This window comes from Sycon ciliatum, chromosome 8 (assembly GCF_964019385.1).
Source record: "Sycon ciliatum chromosome 8, ocSycCili1.1, whole genome shotgun sequence".
In the NCBI taxonomy this organism is placed as follows: domain Eukaryota; kingdom Metazoa; phylum Porifera; class Calcarea; order Leucosolenida; family Sycettidae; genus Sycon; species Sycon ciliatum.
The window spans coordinates 27,080,113-27,085,965 of record NC_088650.1 but is presented as its reverse complement, the minus strand read 5'-3'; the positions used below and the strand labels follow the sequence as shown (position 1 = coordinate 27,085,965).

Sequence of the window (5,853 nt, the reverse complement as noted above, 5' to 3'; positions counted from 1 at the left end):
TGCAGCGTTCGGCCCTTATTCCCAATCGAACATGGTTGAACAAGCGGTCACGTGCTCCTGCGTACACCAGTCACCTGGTCACCGTTCCTGCAGGGTACAACTTCCAGCCTGTTTGACCTTTTTTGGGTGCAGTCCTGTCACTCGAGTTGAACTTGAGTTGAACCTTGGTGTGAAAGTTGTCGCCTGCTGGCGCTGTGACCAGGTGACTTTGGCACGCAGGAGCACGTGACCGCTTGTTCAACCATGTTCGATTGGGAATAAAGGAGGAACGCTGCATCGCAGCTTTCTCGGACCAAAACCAGTCGACTCAGCGTCCAAAAGACTACAACATATGGGCCGATCGCGGTCATCCGTGCTTTTATAAGAACGACAAGGCGCTTTTAGTGACATTTTGCATACAAATCCCCATATAGTAGGGCGCAGTCACCCAGTTTCGGTGGAAGTGCGCGAGTTCAATTGGGATTAAAGTAGGAAGGGAGCGTCTCAGCTTCCTCGGACCACGACCATTCGACTCAGCACCCCGAAGACTACAACTGGTAAAATTTTGATTTAGGCTTAACTTCCCCTAACTACAGTCCATTCACAAAAAGATGGGCCCTGTCTCTGGCGAGCTCCCGTATTAGGCGATTTTTCAAGATTTTATCGTACACAGTGCAGTGCTGTGAAATTTGAAATGTGAAAAAGGGTCCAAAAAGGATACCTGAACTGGGGTTCGAAACGTACAATGCACTGTTGCAGGCAGGGTCGAACGGCCTGGATTTTGATGGGTTTTCCCAATTCAGTGCTCTTGGGGCAAAACCTGGCGGAAATCCTATTTTTGCTAGGGCTTACTTTTCGGAGAAATAGACTTCCGAAACATAATTGGAAGAGGATTCCATTGGGGATTGCAGAAACAAATTCTACAAAACTCAACGTTTGACCCATTTATGGCCAAAAGCTTGAAGTCCATCTTTTTCTGAATGGACTGTAGTTGTAACTACAGTGTAGACCGATACATGTAGCACCCAGTGCCAGAGCAGGGTTAGGGGAGTGAATCCAATGATCCAGTCGCTAACGTGAGCAAATACATGACTGTCAACCAGGTCAGTCCGTGCAGTACCTGGCTGGTTTCTACCAAGCATGATGTGCACACACGCTAGCTCTGGAGTAGGCATAGTCACAGTGTGCAGTGATACTAATGCTGTAGGGGGATTTCAAATACTTCAAGTAGACTAATACATGATTGTACTAGTCTACGCTAGCACATGATTGTATTTTTACTTACTGAGTGAGTTGTCCGTTACGTGAAATCTTCTTCAAACGTTGGCGGTGTAGGCTGACTGGAGTAAGTACGTCGTTTAGAGAATTAGAAGGAGAGCGTTATGCTGAACTTGTTACTCACTGAGAGAGCGTTATGCTGAACTACAATCATGTAGTTACTCACTGAGAGAGCGTTATGCTAAACTAGTTGTTCACTGAGAGAGCGTTGTGCTGAACTAATACTTGTTACTCACTGAGAGCGTTGGGCTGAACTAGATACTCACTGGGAGAGCGTTGTGCTGAACTAAAGTTACTTGTTATTCACTGAGAGAGCGTTGTAGCAGCCACTACAGACTGATTACCGGTAGTAGTTGAGAGAAAGAGTAACAATGACTGGAAAGGATAATGCACGACTACCAAAGGTAGGTAGGGACTGTTCAACAACACTAGAAGACGTTTGAAACAAATTAATGAGAAAGGGAGGGAGACGAAAACGGACAACCGGACTGTGTCGTGAGAAATGGAAGACTGAGCTGTGCCGAACGAATAGCGATGTGATCTAATGTTTGAACGAATCGTGCCTTACATGCATGTGGTAAGTGGCAAGAGATGCTCACTGGCTGGCAGACCACGGACGGCCATCTACTCGTACATTACTGATACTGATGATATGAGTGATAGTGGTTTAGCTTTGTGGCTGTGTGCCAATGCGAGAACTCAGGCATCTCGTGTTCAGGTGTTCGCAGCACTGCGTGTGTGTCAGCGTGTTGTCACGTGATATGCTAGACGTCTGCATGCTGCACGATGTCCCGCTCTGCACAGACCGAGACCATAAAATTAATGATTATGTGTTGTTTACATAGTCATTGGTGACAAGAATCACAGTCACACATGTAGACTACTCGCATGATAGGGGACCTACCCCACTACCACATAACAACACTACCTGTAACCAATCACGATCTAATGCTATGCTCTTCTCATCAAATATGGACAAAGAGCTGATGTCGTGTGATGACGTCATGTCTTAGGGTACAGTCCCATACAGATCGGGGTGTCAATCTGCCGTAAAATTCTATTTACTGGTTGTTGCCAAACACATGTCACCATATTCCATAATGACATGACGTCTCTGAGCAACTTGACAATGTAGACGCTGTAGTAGCTGCTTGTGTGTGGTCTGGTGTACAACTCAGCAACAGACTGTACATTTGGGTGATCGTGGATCAACAGGACAGGTCTAATGCAATGACTATGTAGACTATGTGTTGGAGTGCTCAGGGGCGTAGTGTAGCCCTTTTCAGTCTGCTGATGGTCATGTGATGCGACATACAGTCAACTTCGCGTATAACAACACTCGGCGGGGCATCAGAAAAGTGTCCTTATTAGCGAAGTGTCGTTATACCCGAAGTCTCATTATAATTATGTACTACAGTTGGATGGGACTCTGCTCTGGGCATGGAAATTCTGTCGTTATTCCCGAATTGTCGTTATATCCGCAGTCGTTATTAGCGAAGTTGACTGTGGTATACAATTCACACTATGTTCTTTTTTGCAGCCAAGGATACTGGCTCAGCCAACTCCTTTTATTTGGAAGCTTTGCGGTAAACTGCACTCAGAAACGAGTCTGATTCAGCCGACTATACATCATTCTCCTTTGATCTGGAACTACATTGTATATGTACTATCGGCTGCTTCTTACAAACGTTTTGCTGGAAGCTCCGACATTTGGACTTGCAAGAAAACATGCTTCTTGAATGACAGGGAGCAGCTAGTTAGTTGGGACGAAAGCAGCACAGTGCAGCCACTTCACACCAAGGAGCAGTAAAACACCCGCGACCGGTATTTACTACCCCTTGTTCCACACTCAGCTTCCCTCGCTCCGAGCACGCTGCTGTTTTACGGTTTGCAAAGGACGAGGTACTGACAATGGCTGTATGGCTGCATGTACAATCATGTTCAAGACTGAGATACAGTATACCATGTACAAAACATTGACCTACCCTCCACGTATACAGGTCCAGTCCACGCATCGACATGTGGATGAACGTCGTTGAACGCGGGCACTTCTATACATGTACTTTTTATCCTGTTTGGGCGTTTTGCGGACATAGTACGACAAACTCTAGCTGCTTTGTTTGCGAGTTTTGCGATACGGCGCTACGCGCCTGGCGCTGTTGCTGGTTTTGTTGTTATTGCTGCTGCTGCTGCTACTGCTACTGCTGCTGTTGCTGCTGCTGCTGCTGCTGTTGTTGTTGTTTCAAATCTTTATTCTCACGATAGCCAGTGGCCAATAAGAGATAATAGTGTGAGAGAGGAGAAAGAGTGAGGAAGAATTGAAGAGAGTACGAGAAGGAATTTCACGAAGCTGGGCGGGCAAGCAATTAAAGTAATGCAGGGCTTTGTACAGGGGAGAATGGAGACAGCGATCAGTCCGCGGAGTTGGCAAGTGCGCGCCCGCCTCGCACGATGGCTAGGGAATTGTGAATTCTCACGAAAATCCCATGTTTTGCAAGAATATGCTAGTTTTCTGCAAAACTTGTTGATTATGCTAGTGCAATGCTAGTTTCCAGAAAGTGCTAAATATGCTAGATATAATGCTAGCATTATCCGCCGGGGCCTACTTATGGAGCCTCAAAGTTGAGAAAATTGTGCCTTTTTCGTACTTGCAAGTTGCCATAAGTACAACGAAATGTTACATGACTCAACATGAGTATCTCCATACCAAGGTATCCGTGCATGCTAGAGATCAACATGAAAAAGAGAAAACATACTTCTTCTGTTCATTCGTTGATTGCTTTTGTAAAAAGATTTTTTCATTGCCGAAATAGTTTGAGTTGCCTTTGAAAATTATCATGTTCAACTGTGTTCGTAATCGTCATACTCGTCCAATGGACGTCACCCTCAACCTGAGAATAATCAGCTCATCTCTCCCGTGGCTCCACCTCTCCTTCCATCATACATGTACAATGTACATGTATGAGCTAAAGTGAAAGTAGTGAAAAGTTGTGCAGCGTGAATTAGGGTCCAGCGGATTCTGCCGGCTGAAAAATTGGCAGAATTCGGTACTTTTTCAGGTAAGTTTCATGCATGTTTGGTACATGTATGTGGATAAAGAAATGGAGCAGAATTCGAGGAATTGCCCGCCATAAGGTTTGTATGGTTCTGCCAATTTCACTGCTTTTCGAGCAGAATCTGCCACCTTTTCGAGCAGAATCCGCCGGTAGCCCTTTCCCAAAGGTGCTCGCCCTTTTTTCGCCCTTTTTGGCCCTTTTTGGAAAAGCCCGTTTCTTTCGCCCTTTATTGCGTTTTTGGTGAATATCGCCCTTTTTGAGCTTTTTTAGCTGAAAAAGTGCTAAAATCTGTTTGCTCATGCATGCGATCACAGTTTCGGAGTGCTCGATGGGCCTTGGCAGTTCACAGGTCTAACATAGCACTTGTAGAGGAGTATCATGGCCTGCGGTGTAAGACGATGTGCCATGTGACAAAGTAGGCTTACTCTTTGCTTGAATTTGCGACTGATGTCAAGTAGGCTCCGGCGGATTATGCTCGCGAAATCATGGAATTATGCTTTCATGGATTCTCTCATTATGCTCGCGAAATCCTCATATTATGCTTTGGCACGCGGTGATACATATCACTTTGTTGTACTTATGGATAGGCCCCGGCGGATAATGCTAGTTATTTTCGGGAATTATGCTAGCACTGCTAGTAAAAGTGGCACATTATGCTAGTTTTAATGCTCGTTATGCTCAATTTAATGCCACTTTATATGGGGTCAAAAAAGTGCCAATGAAGGACTTCACAACTAACGGGAACACCATTAACAGCTGCACAGTCTCGCACCAAGGCAAGAACCTTGTGGCTTGGAACTTGCAGCTGTGTTGACAAAACTGTGATGAGCTCTCGAGCTAGTTCGGTACCAGCTAGGCTTTTGGACAGTGCAGAGAAACGTACGAGGCATTGGTGTATGTTGAAATCGCCATCGACGTAGCGGAGGACAACAGCAAGTGCCTCACCAAGGCGTGAAGTACCATCGATATAAAAACAGTGAGATGAGCTGCAGATGCAATCTCTTTCTTGATGGTAGACTGCTCATTCTGCAACAGGAATGGCACCAACTGTGCCATGTGAGTGCTGTACGTCATGCGACAGTAGTTGCTTTCAAGCAACGGACGATGGTGGTCTATCTTACTCAGAGGCACACCTGCTTTGAGGAAAGACTCGACAACATTGGCTGTTCGAATGAGGACATCATTGGCTACAGCACCAGATAGCCCTGTTCCTGCCACCTCCTTCTGATCTGTAGTGTACTTCTCCCACGAAGCTGTTAGCGCTTGCTGGTGTAGTTGGACTCGTTACTTTCGCTCTTTCAAGTCTTTGGCCGTCTTGTGCTTTTGGTTCGAAATGTGTGATTTCACATTGCTGTTCTTCGGTTGAACTGTCGGGCTGCAAGCACTGCAGTGAATCTTCCCACTGGACACGGTCAAATATTCCCCTGGAAATTGCTGCACCTAGTGCACGCGATGGTGGACACTGACTGACACGAGGTGTCAATGTGGAACTAAGTTCCACCGGCAAATCGCCCACGCTTAGCGACGGACTCCTTCCCAC

The 5,853-nt window shown here is 46.0% G+C and overlaps 1 protein-coding gene across 2 annotated transcripts in view; it reads right to left on the bottom strand.

Annotated features, from left to right (window-relative positions):
* The window catches only part of LOC135822541 (uncharacterized), a 62,367-nt gene extending 60,598 nt beyond the window's left edge, over nt 1-1,769 (bottom strand). For both annotated transcript variants that reach the window (XM_065335334.1, XM_065335335.1), the window contains exon 1: nt 1,265-1,769. The gene's annotated coding sequence lies outside the window, so the exon portion shown is untranslated. The remainder of the gene's footprint in view (nt 1-1,264) is intronic.
* Between the last annotated feature and the right edge of the window lie 4,084 nt (nt 1,770-5,853).